The sequence below is a fragment of the Petaurus breviceps genome, unplaced genomic scaffold (assembly GCF_028583685.1).
Source record: "Petaurus breviceps papuanus isolate PSGF00001 unplaced genomic scaffold, PetGlider_PUasm1.0 184, whole genome shotgun sequence".
Lineage (NCBI taxonomy): Eukaryota > Metazoa > Chordata > Mammalia > Diprotodontia > Petauridae > Petaurus > Petaurus breviceps.
Window position 1 is genome coordinate 12,193,260 of NW_027185793.1, and position 12,950 is coordinate 12,206,209.

The 12,950-nt window shown below is 40.5% G+C and overlaps 1 pseudogene; it reads right to left on the reverse strand.

The window, feature by feature from the left end:
* Positions 1-4,329: 4,329 nt before the first annotated feature.
* On the reverse strand, positions 4,330-5,151 carry LOC138161269 (ferritin light chain pseudogene; annotated as a pseudogene).
* Positions 5,152-12,950: the final 7,799 nt, after the last annotated feature.

Below are 12,950 nucleotides of genomic sequence, written 5' to 3' on the forward strand. Positions count from 1 at the left end.
GACTTTGTAATTGATTGAATGATTGGAAGGTCCTGGGGTGGGGTAGTGCTTGGAGATTATTTAATCACACTTAGTAAATGCTGTATTTGAAATGATGTCATGTTTTAATCTTCTCTGTTCTTGGTTTGTCACTGAATAAAATAGAGAGCACCTATGCTGGTATTTTGAACCTGGGAAGTTGCCTTTCTTTTGGCATTACATTACACATGGGGTCACAAAGAGTTCGACATGACTCAATGATTGAAGAGCAAAAAACAAAAAAAAATGCACACAGCACTTTAATTTTTGCAAAGCAATATATATTACATATATATGACAAACACACATACATATGTGTATATTTCTCAAAATTCTACAAAGTAACTGCTATTATTATCCCCATTTTACAGATGACACAACTGAGGTTGAAAGAGGATGACTTCCCAGCTAAGTCTTTGAGATGGGGTTTGAACTTAGATCTTCCTGATGCCAAGTCCAGTATTCTGTTGACTATGCCACTAAGCTACCTAATAAATAAAAGCTTTGTGGACTAGAATACATTCTCTATTTGGAATCAGACTCTTTGGTTTGAATCCTGGTTCTGCTTCTAGTGAGTTGTATGATCTTTGGCAAATCACTTCATGTCTCAATGCCTCAGTTTCCTCAACTGCACTGAGGGGATTGGTCTAGATTACCTCTGGGGTCCTCCTTTGCAGCTCTGAATCTGAGATTTTTTTTAAATCAAATGCTTTATTAACTTCTAGTTTACATCATTCATTTCTGCAAGATTTTGAGTTACAAATTTTATCCCTGTTTTTCCCCCTACTCACCACCCCAAAATAGTGATCCCACTGGATATCCCCTCCTCCAATCTGCTCTCTCCCATATCTTCTTCTATACCCCTTCCGACTTTCCAGTAGGGCATGGTGGATCTCTATGCCCCAGTGCCTGTATATCTTATTACACAGTTACATGTAAAATGATATCAATAATAGTATATATATATATATATATATATATATATACATATATATATGTATATATATGTATATATTTAAAAATTTTATTTTTAAAGCTTAGAATTCCAGTTTCATTCCCTTCTTCCCTTGTCACCCACTCTTACTGGGAAGATAAGCAATTCAATACAGGTTGTACTTGTGTAGCTATGCAAAATATTTCCATAGTGGATATATTGTAAAAGACTGAGTATATTTCCCTCCCTCCTATCCCACATCCCACTTGTTGTATTCTGTACTTTGATCCTGTCCCTTTTCAAAAGTGGGTGCTTCCAACTTCGCTCCCCCCCTGCCTGCCTTCCCTTCAAGTATCATTCCCCCTCTCATCCCCTTCCCCCCTACTTTCCTGTAGGGTGAGATACCTATTTAATACGAATGTCATTCCCTCCCTAAACCAAATTCAATGAGAATAAGATTGAACCATTCCTTTTTGCCTTCCTATTCTTCCCTTCTGTTGTAACCATTTTCCCTTGCCTCTTCTATATGAGATAGTTTACCCTATTCTGTCTCTCCCCATCTCCTCTCGTCATATTCCTCTCTCACCTCTTAATTTCACATTTTAAGTATCATCCCTTCTATTAAATTGGTCCTGTGCCCTCTATGTATACCTGTATACATACATATACACATTCACATATGTATTCCTACACTCATATACCCTCCTATATAGACACACACACATATATATACATACATATATATATATATATATATATATACACATACATACATACACACACATATTCATTTCTATTCCCTTCAACGATTCTCATACTGAGAAAAGTTTCAATTTACAATTATTGTTTTTCCATGTAGGGATGTAAATAGTTCAACTTTGATAAGTTCCTTATGATTTCTTTTCCCCGTTTACCTTCTCATGCTTCTCTTCCTTCTTGTATCTGAATGTCAAATTTTCTATTCAATTCTGTTTTTTTCAGCAAGAATGCTTGAAAGTCCTCTATTCCACTAAATGAGCATATTTTCCCCTGAAACATGATACTCAGTTTTGCTGGGTAGGTGATTCTTGGTTTTAATCCCAGCTCCTTTGACCTCCAGAATATCATATTCCAAGCCCTTCAATACCTTAGTGTAGAAGCTGCCAGATCCTGGGTTATCCTGATTGTGCTTCCACAGTATTCAAATTGTTTCTTCCTGGCTGCTTGTAATATTTTCTCCTTGATCTGGGAATTTCAGAACCTGGCTATAATATTCCTAGGAGTTTTCTTTTTAGGATCTTTTCCAGGACATGATAGGTAGATTCTTTCAACCTCTATTTTGCCCTCTGACTCTAAAACACTAGGCCACTTTTCCTTGAGAATTTCTTGAATTATAAATTCTAGGTTCTTTTTCTGATCATGGCTTTCAGGTAGTCCAATATTTTAAAATTATCTCTCCTGTATCTATTTTCCAGGTCAGTGGTTTTCCCATGAGGTATTTCCCAATGCCTTCTATTTTTTCATTTGTTTGGATCTGTTTAATAGTATCTTGATTTCTCATAAAGTCACTAGCTTCCATTAGCTCCAATCTAATTCTGAAGGAATGATTCTCTTCAGTGAGCTTTCGAGATTCTTTTTCCATCTGGCAAATTTGGCTTTTTAAGGCATTCTTCTCCTCATTGCCTTTTTGAGCCTCTTTTGCCGTTTGAATTAGTCTATTTTTTAACATGTTATTTTCTTCAGTCAGGTTGTTGACTCTCATTTTATAATTTTCTTGCATCATTCTCATTTCTCTTCCCAATTTTTCTCCACTTTTCTTATTTGGTTTTCAGAAATCCTTCTTAAGGTCCTCTATGGCCTGTGACCAGCTCGTATTTTCCTTTGAAGCTTTTGGTGCAGGAGTTCTGACTTCACTGTCTTCCTCCTGTTCCATGCTTTGATCCTTTTTGTCCCCAAAATAGGAGTGTAAAGCTGGGTTGCTCTGTTTGTTTTGCTTCCCTTGTTTCCTCATGTTGCCACTCAATTACTTGACTTTTGGGCTTTTTGCCACAGTAGGACTCTGCTACCAGACAGGGGAGCTGTGTCCCAAATTGCTAGTGTTTTCTCAGCTGCTGAAGGTATTAGTTGGGTGCCCTCTCTGAAGCCTCCACATGCTCTGGCAAGCTGGACACACACCCCAGGACCTCCACCCTAGAGCACAATCCAGATCCAAACAGGTTAAAGCAAGAGCAATTACCCCTCAGACTGGTAGCTTGGTCCCCCTACAATATGCCTTCCAGGAGCTGAAGTTGCCATGTGGTGGAAGCTGCATGGCTGCTGTACCTCAGCCGCTTCTTGCCCTGGGGGCAAAGCACTCCCAACTACTTGATCCAAAAGTCCACACTGCACTGACCTCTCACTTTGTCCTTAGGCTCTATGTGTTGAGAATTTTGGAATCTGCCACAGCTGCTGGTGATCTGAAGTCCCTCCAGCTAGCTGCTGGTTAGGCCCACCCTGAGGCTAAAACCTCCACTCTTGCAGGGCTGGGCTCAGCTCCTAGAGCACTGTGCTGATCACTTCCTGCCAGCCTGCGGGGCAGTCCTCAGCAGGAGATTACCTTCTCTGTGTCACTTTGTGGGTTCTGTAACTCCAAAGTTTCTTCAGAATCACTTTTTACATGAATTGGAGGAGGTGGGAGCCAGAGCCCCGTGGAAGTCCTGTTTCTACTCTGCCATCTTGACTCTGTTATTAACTGAATCTGAGATCTTTTAACATTGTAGTACCTGCTTCAGGCAGCAAATCTATCCCTTCTTTGAACTTGCATATCCCCTCCCCCATCCCAATCCTTTTTGTTGTCCTAACACTTTACTTAAGTATCAACCTTCCCTTATAATTGTCTAATTTCTCAAGTCAATCAGGAATGTCACTGTCATGAAATTAAAAATATGACTTAAGTTATTGTTTTCTGGTGCTTTGTTACAATAAATACTAAGCTACTCAAGGTAATGTGTACCTTACATGCAACACATATGTCTGTAATACATGTGTATGTGTGTGTATATATGTGTGTATGTATATATGTGTGTGTGAATCTGTGTGTATTGCCAAAGACTGTAAAAAAAAACCCCACTTTTTGCCTAACAAACTAGTTTCATGTTCAGCCTGTGTATATAATACTAAATTGTATTTTTCAGAGATTCTTTGTATTTTCTTATGGAAAATCTTCAAAATATCCTAGGATCAAAGTAAATATTGTGGAAGAGGTGAAAGGAAAAAGAACTCCAGATCAAAGGCATTTCTCAGGGGCTGTTTCTACTCTAGGAACCTTGAAAGTTTATCTTCAGGTACTTTTTAGGGAATCTAGTTTTTTACTTTCTACCCCCACAATCAGGTGAAACATAGTTTATGACTCATGGAACTTTATTTTTTTTTTTTCCCAAGGAGAGCAGCTAGCTTTATTGTGGGCAGTCTTGGTTGGGCCCTGGGGCCACCTGGACTGCTTCCCTAGCCCTGCTTCAGACTCAGCCTCTCAAACAGGTACTCGCCCAACCCAGGCTGGGGGTCTGCCTGTACATGGCGCAGAGTGGTCAGGTGGTCGCCCAGACGCTTCAGCAGCTTCACCTCGGCGCCCAGGTAGTGGCTCTCCAAGAAGTCGCAGAGATGTGGATCGCCTTGGCTCGAGCCCAGGGCGTGCAGCTTCAGGAGGGCCTCGTTCAGGCCCCTCTCCAGGTTCAGGGCTGCCTGCATGGCATCCAAGCTGCGACCCCACTCATCTTGGGCAGGTTTCTGAACAGCCTGGAGGAGGACACGGCCCCCACGCTGGTTCTGGAGCCGCATAAGGCGCTCGGCGCCCTCGCGTTTGTCCTTTGCCAGCTCATGGAAAAAAAGCGACACCCTAGGCAGGGCGACATTGTCCTGATCGAAATAGAAACCCAGGGACAGGTAGCAGTAGGACGCCTGCAGGAACATGTTGGCCAGGCGGTTGACAGCGGCCTCGGCCTCGGAGGAGAAGTTTTGGCGGATCTGGGAGCTAGAGTTCATGGCACCGACGGCGGAGGGAGAAGGCTGCTGGTCCCGGAGGCGGGGGCTGGTCCCAGGGGCTGGCAGGGGGCGGCTGGTCCTACAGGCTGGCGGGCTGCAGAAGGCTGAAGCTAAAAAGCGAGGGGAGCTGGGGGGACCCCGGATCTGTTCCATCCAAACACTGTTGAAGCAAGAACCAGAGCCGGGCGATGTGGAGTCGACTCATGGAACTTTAATCAACATCTGAAAATCTGAACAATGATTCTTAATGTCTCCATTTCTTCTTTCTCTTTTTCACCCTGCTCCCTCCTGAAGAATCTTTTTACTTCTGACAGCCACCACCCTTACTCATTCCTTCCTCTTACTCCCTCCTCTCTTTCTCTTAGTCTCTCAGCCCCCTACTTATTCTACTTTCCTCCCCTACAGATGAATTTCTGTGCCCAATTGTTTGTATGTATATTCTTCCCTCTTTGAACCAACTCAGATGAGAGTGAGGTTCAAGAATTGCCTGTTCCCTCATGCCCATTTCCCTCTCTAATGTATAAACTCTCTTTTAGGTGCTTCATTTATGTGAGATAGCTTTTCCCATTCTTCTTCTTCCTTCCTTCTCCTAGAGCATCTCTTTCCCTTACTCTCCATTCTTCACTAGATACTAGCAGAAACACACAAAAAGTAAGTCCTACCATTACGAGCTTTTTTTGTAATAAGACTTTCTTAGAGGCAGCATGATATAATCTTTGAGTCTTGTAGATTTTGGTTCATCCTTGCCTTTGATACACACTGGCTTTGTGATAAATTTCTCAGTGTCTTAGGCACTATTATACAGTTAAGTTGCAAATTACAAATTAGTAGTCATTCTACATTGGTAGAAAAAGGTTTCACCCTAGGACTTCCTCATGCCAACTAAATTATGTAAGTCCATATCAAAATAAAACAAAGCACAATTACTGGACTGGTAGATCATAGAATTTCTGTAAACAGAAAATTCTATAAACATAATATATCTACATTCCAGAAAAGCATTTGACAATGTCACTTCATGATGTCTCTGTGAATAAGATGGAGAGATGTAGGGTGGATGATAGTACATTATGTGGATATATAACTGTGGACTTAAGTCTTGGCCCCAATTCAATAGCAAGAACAAGAGAAGCTCCCTCCCCAAAAGACTTTTTGTGGTGCTTTCTCGTAGTATGAAGGTGACCCTAAGTTCTCAAAAGCAGTACCAACAAATTGTGTGCTTTAGGAGGTTCTACTTTGTTGTAAAAGCTTTGAGTATGTTCTTGGTGACATAATGTGTCAGAGGGTCAGGGTGTGGCACCAGATGATGAATTATTTGTCCCTGGCAATATGCAGAGCAAGGGAAAAGTACAAAATAGCTCCCATTCCTATGTAGTCTTCTTTTGTTCTTGCAGTAGTGGCAAAGTGGCAGGAGAAGAGTGCAGAGGTCACTAAGAATGATAATACTTTTAAGATGTCCATAAATTAATTCAATTGTTAATATGCCAAATATGCGCCCTTTGTCCAAAGACAAAGTTAACACACAAGAGGAATTAAATATTGACATTCTCATTATAAATGAAATCAGAAGATAAGGGAAATTACAGTTACATGGAGGGACAGTGCACAAATTCTTCTTGGACAGGAAAATAAATGAGATGGAGTTGGATTTATCATATATTTAGAGGAAACAAGAAATATCATTTCATGGGAACTTAGTCATCTTGCCTTGTGAAAATAGTTACAATTTGTATAGCAACATTAGTTATAGAGAAGGAAGAGAAATTCTAAAAGGAATTCAGTAAGATTCTTCAAATTAAATCAACATATCCAAGAGGCAGAAGATGCTAGATATGAGAAATATTGAATAACATTATTTTTAAAATTAAATTGGCTGTATATTAACAGTAAATGAATGCTTGCCAGCATGGGATATATTTCTGAATTAGACTTCTTAGAGAAAAGATTAAAATAGAAGAAAAGGTGAATATGAGAATAAAATAGGATGTACAATTAAAACAGCTTCTACTTGGCTTGCCTGAACAAGCTATCGAAGTTTAATGAGGGGAAATTATAATAAAAATGGAGAGCTGACGATATCTATCTAGTGACTATCATGATTTCCTTTGGAAATTGAACTGATATAAAGCAATTTCCACAATGAGAATCTGGAACCAATCTCAATGGCAAGTTTTCTTGCGATATAGCACAGTATAGCAGCCAAAGGCAGCAATAATTTAGATGAAGAAATTATTTGCAAAATCTTATACAGCAAAACATTGTCATGACTAGGCATTTTACCACCCACAAAGAATTCAGTTGAGGTGGGGTAGAGGTTGGTGATTGAGGATGGGGCTCTAAGTTAACAACCATTTCTTTGCGTAGGAGAGGTAGACTAGAGTCAGAAACCGTACAACTTATAGAGTGAGATTGAGAAACCAGAGTACACACAGAAGGCAGTAGTTGTAGGTGTGTGGATGAAGATTGTAAGTCAGGTAGTAGATTTTATGAAGAAGAGAAAAAGTGACCTGGAGGCCATTGGTCATAGCAACCAGGACCTGGGAAGACTACAATGAACTTTAAAGGAAGAGAAATGGTTCCTAAGTGGTGATAGGAGAAGTTTATACAAGTGGCAGTAAGTTATAAGGAGATAATCAACTCTAATTTTGTTTTTTGCCTTTTGTAGGGCAATTGGGGTTAAGTAACTTGCCCAAGGTTACACAGCTAGTTTTTTTTGTGTGTGTGGGTGTTAAGTGTCTGAGGCTGGAACCCGGCTGGCACTTTATTCACTGCACCACCTAGCCTCCTAATAATCAACTCTTAATCAGCCTTGGGGAGTATACTGAGTTACATAGTGTCTTCAAGAGAAAATTAAGTCTCAATGAGCTACAAATGTTGGAAAGAATCTGAGAGGATGGTCATACAATCACAGATTTAGAATTAGAGAGAGCTTTGAAATCACTGAGTATGATGATCTCTTCTTTACAGAGAAGGAAACAACCCCAGGCAGAGTAATATTTTGCCCAAGTAGGTGGCACATACAACTCAGATTCAAACTCATTACCTTTGACTCTTTTAAATCGAGGGGTATTTTCAGGTACCTAGCAAAGTTCTCAGAAGAAGCAGACTTTGACTGTGAGAGGACTAGGACTTAGTGATCGCCTCCTCTTTCCCTTTACCATAAGAGACTTTTGTTCCTGCCAGGATGGGAGCCTGAAACCTATGCAGCTAATAGCCTTTGCCACTGATTTTCCTCAGTGATCCCCTGGGCCTCCCACCTGCCATGGGATGGGGGAGGCATAAAAAGAAGTCAGAATCCATTTCTACCTGGTTGGGAGATATCTAAGGAGAAGTGTGTAACTAGCATAAGACACTGGGAGGAAGGGCAAGGTCTGACAAGGGAAAAGAGAGAGAGCCTGTGTCTATGCTAGTTCCAGCTTGGTAAAATATATATTGTGACTATAAAGCATATTGTATATATAAAGAGCTATATTGACTCATAAAGTAGCAAAAAGAGTTGAAAGGAAAAACATTTGCTGTAAGTTTGGCATGAGACTCAGCTAAGCCAGATCATCCCCAGAGAATTTCAAGTTGAAACTGAAAACAAGACCACAAACAAATGAAATATGGAAGACTTCTGTCAAGCTCTCTATAACTATTTTCTCCATTAATGATACCAGAGACACCACATTTAGACTGTTATATTGCAGTCCTGATATACTACATAAAGAAGTGAAATGTCACCATAGAGAAATGTAGGGGTTGTGTGTGGTTGTGCTGTGCCCATGTAGGTTATATATGTCCTTGTAGGCCTACCTAGATGTCATTCACAAGGAGGCAAGAATACACATCTCTGGAGTCTCTGCACTCCCCCACCCTTCTCCAAGGGAGACTTTGATTCCTGCTAGGAAGGGAAGTAGGAGGTTGGAGCCAGAGGCTCTTCTATCTTCAGAGAGAGGGTACAGGTCTAGAAATATATTTATCTGCTCCCTTAAATATTGTAGTCTTAGGGGAGTAATTTTTAGGTTTAAGTTGCACTGCTGATTGCTATCTCTTAATGGGGAAGGGTTGTCCAAAGCTATATATCCAAGTTTCAACTTCCTACCAGATGTCAATTTCACAATGCAGGAAATAGTAAGTCAACCCATTATGCAAACTAATAGCAAAACAGAAACCAGAAAAAGTATATATAGAAGAACAAACACCAGACAATACAGATTAAATGAGTTCTCTCGTTGGGAGCAAGGTAACTTAGCTAAACCAGGAGTGTCTCAGATCTCACTCAAGGAGAAATTCCCTGAAGTCTCTAGTACAGAAAGTTGAGGATAGGGATATGATAGAGAATTCTGGCTCCTCTACATGTTGGTTTCTTCCAAAAGTATTTCTGTCCCTTCAGAAACCTGGAGATTGGAACCTCATACCAGAAGACCAGGTTCTCTCTTGCCCTAGGCTCTCACCAACTTCCCCCTTAACACAGTTGCAAGGATACCAAGCAATCAGTCTTCACTAATGACCAAAGTTTTATCAAATGGACCTTTGAGCCATGAATTAAAGAAAGGAGACAATCTCCTTTTCTAGAGTAAAGTCAAGTAAACAAGAATTTATTAAGCAAAAATAAAGTCCCTGTTTTCAAGGAACTCAGAGTCTAATGGGGAAGACCGACAAATATATATAGAAAGGTATATACAGAAATAATTGGAGCTAATCTCAGAGAAAAGACTTTAAGGTGTTCAGAAAAGGTTTCTTATGGAATACGGGATTTTACTTGGGACCTGAAGGACAGGAAAGAAGCCCAGAGACAGAAATGAATAGAGAATTATATGTATAAGGGACAGACAGTGAGAATACTCAGTCAAGATATGAAGTGTTTAGTATGTGGAACCTCAAGGAGGCAAATATAGCTGGACTGATGGCAGGGAATGTGAAGGTGATTAAGGTGAAAGAAGACTGGAAATGTAGGAAGGTGCCATCTTATAAAGGACTTTCAAAGCTAGAGGATTTCATATTTATTCCTGGAGGTAATAGGGAATTTCTGAAGTTTATTAGTTGTTCAGGGGGGTGACATGGTTAGACCTACACTTTAGGAAGATCAATTTGATAGCTGAGTAGAGAATGAACTGAAGTGAAGAGAGACAAGACAGGGAAACCAAGCAGTAGACTATTTCAGTGACTCAGGATTTAGGTGATAAAGGCCTGTACTAGCATATTGGCAATGACAAAGGAGAGAAGGGTGCCAATATGAGATGTGATACAAAGGTAAAATCAATAGGATCTGGCAATAGATTGGCTATAAGGATTAGAAAGAGTGATGACACCTGTGTTGTGATCCTAAGTGACTGGGAGAATAATGTTACCTTTGACAATAATAGGGAAGTTTAAAAGAAGGAAACATGTGTGACTGTGTGTATGTGAAGATACTGATTTCGATTTTTATTATGTTGAGCTTAAACTGCCTGAAGGACAACCACTTTGATATATCCAATAGGCAGTAGGAGATATAAATCTGAAATTTAAAAGACAGGTTAGGACTGGATAGGTAGTTTTAAGAATCATCAGTAGAAAGATGATAATTGATTCCATGGGAGTTGATGAGGTCATCAAATGAAATAAAATAAGACAATGGTGCCCAGGACAGAGCCCTGGGGGACACCAACAGTTAGTAGGCATGACTTTGACAAAGATCCATCAATGGAGACTTAGAAGTAGGGATGGATGGATCAAGTGTGGAATTTCTGAGGATGAGAGAATGGGAATGATAGATGGGGCAAACTAGTGGAGAAAAAGGGGTGGAATGGAACTTGTTCATATAGAAGGGTTTACCTTTGCAAAGGGAAAGACCGCTTCTTCATTTGAGGCAGGGTAAAGGTGTAGGTGATGGCAGAAAGCATTTTTTTCTGAGTGAAGTGAGATGAGGAAGAGGGGAAAAGAGATCTTTTGGTGAATAGCTTCGATTTGTTTAAAGTAAAATATAACAGAATCAAGGGTTACAGAGAGACCAGACCAAATATACCTGAAGGAATTCTATGTTGGAACTGACACAATTCTGAGATCAATGAGATGTCAGTTTTTAAGATGCTTAACAGAAGGAAAGGTACTCAATCATCAATCTGCAACGTAGGTCAACCTAGGGAAATACAATTGCCCTTTAGGTTAATTTCCCCTATCTCAATTTTGAACTACACAGTCACAGATTAATAGCAGCTTTGAGCAATATAGGAACACAAATGAACATTCTAAGATGTAGTCAGGCTGAATGAACCTATGGGGATCATTCTAGGGAGCATATGCCCAGAGCTCTCTTGGAAACGTCAGAGATTCCAAAGACATAGTGACTTATTGCTTGGGCTTTGGGAAATGATGGACTTTCTGAGTGCTACTAGTCAGGTATTGACCCAACACTGAAAGGACTTGATGTTTCAGAATGATGAACCCTGAGGAGTCCCTTGGTCTTCCCTTCTCTCCAAGACAATAGTGGGTATGTTTATGGGTGCATCTGTTAAATGAAAGAGCTCCCAGCTTCACCTTCTTGCTGCAACACTCCAGGTGGCAAAATATAACTCCAGTGAAAAGAAATAAAGGACATGATCTTTACCTGTTCCAGTAAAATGATTATCATGCCCATGTGACACTTAGTGCCCACACATGGATAAGCTTGCTCCTAGGTCCCTGTAATGCCATGCACAGAAGCTTTCCAGAAGAATGCTACTGTGAACAGCTTTTAAGGTTCTGATTACTCAGTATAGTGATCACTCCATTTATTCCATAACAAATCAAAGCAAAACTTTCACAGAGAATCAAGGTACAGCATTCACAATATTACAAGTTATCACAGAAAATCACAATATAATATTCACAACATAGTCTCAAAGTAAAATAGTCATTCTTAAGTTAATTCAATCAGTCACTTATCAGTAGTGTCAAAGTACACAGTCAAAATCTTCCACTCATGGGGCAAAGTCTTGATTAAGTCAATCAGTCACTTATTAGTAACAATATCTCAAAGTATTCAAAGTACAAATCAGTCACTTATTCAGCAAAGTCTTACTAAGTATCATACACAAAACCCTCCATCCTTTAGGTCACTAGTAAACTATAATTCCATAATTACTCAGTACCTAAGGAGAGGTCTTTTCATCTTGACTTGGGGCCTGTTTTCAGATTCCCTGGATACCCTTTTCCCCTTCCATGGTCCCAGATTCTACCTGTATTCACCAGACTGTCACCTGGGCTCAGTGACAGACTTCCTGTTTCTTGACCAGCTCTCTGGGCAGGTCCTGCTCCACACTGAAGTTCACAGGGTCTGGTCCATGTCAGATCCTTCACCATTTCTGCTCCAGGGAATTCAAGGCTCAACCAAGCTGCAAACAAATCAAGTCTCAGCATCCCAGTCATGCTTCAGTCACCTGGGCTCCTGGCTCTGGATTCCAGGCTCCTGGGCTCCTGGCTCCAGCTCCTGGTTCTGGCCTCTTGGCTCTGGGTTCTGGGCTCCTGGGATCCTGTTCAGAAGAAGCTCTACCACCACCACAAGTTCTCAAGACTCAGTTCTCCATTCTTCTGTAGCTGCTCTGCCACCAGATCTCAGTCTCAAGGAAATTCTGACTGTGCCTCTCTGGGGCTTTTCTTACATACACAGTATTAGCTACTTCCTTCAGCCAACCTCTTCCTGTTACATCAGTTAACAGGAGACAGGAGCTCATACCTTCTGTTCCCCCAATCAGAGGCTTGATCAGTTACTGAGTGTTAAGTACCTGCTACTTTTGCCAACACAAAGGGATCTTCAAATTCAAAATTACATTACCATTATAGTCCCTAAAAACCACTACCTCTTTTGTGTTTTCTTTCTTGAATAGGTGACCTTGTGAGTTTGAAAGGTCTGAAGATTCATGAATGCTACAGCATCATCTGGAATATGGTTTTAGTTGCTACAGTGGCAGAGAATGGGCTGACAAGAGAAGTGTTTTCTGACAAGGGCTTGTATCAGCAATGCCATATTCACAATGCCTATAGAGATTACAAATAT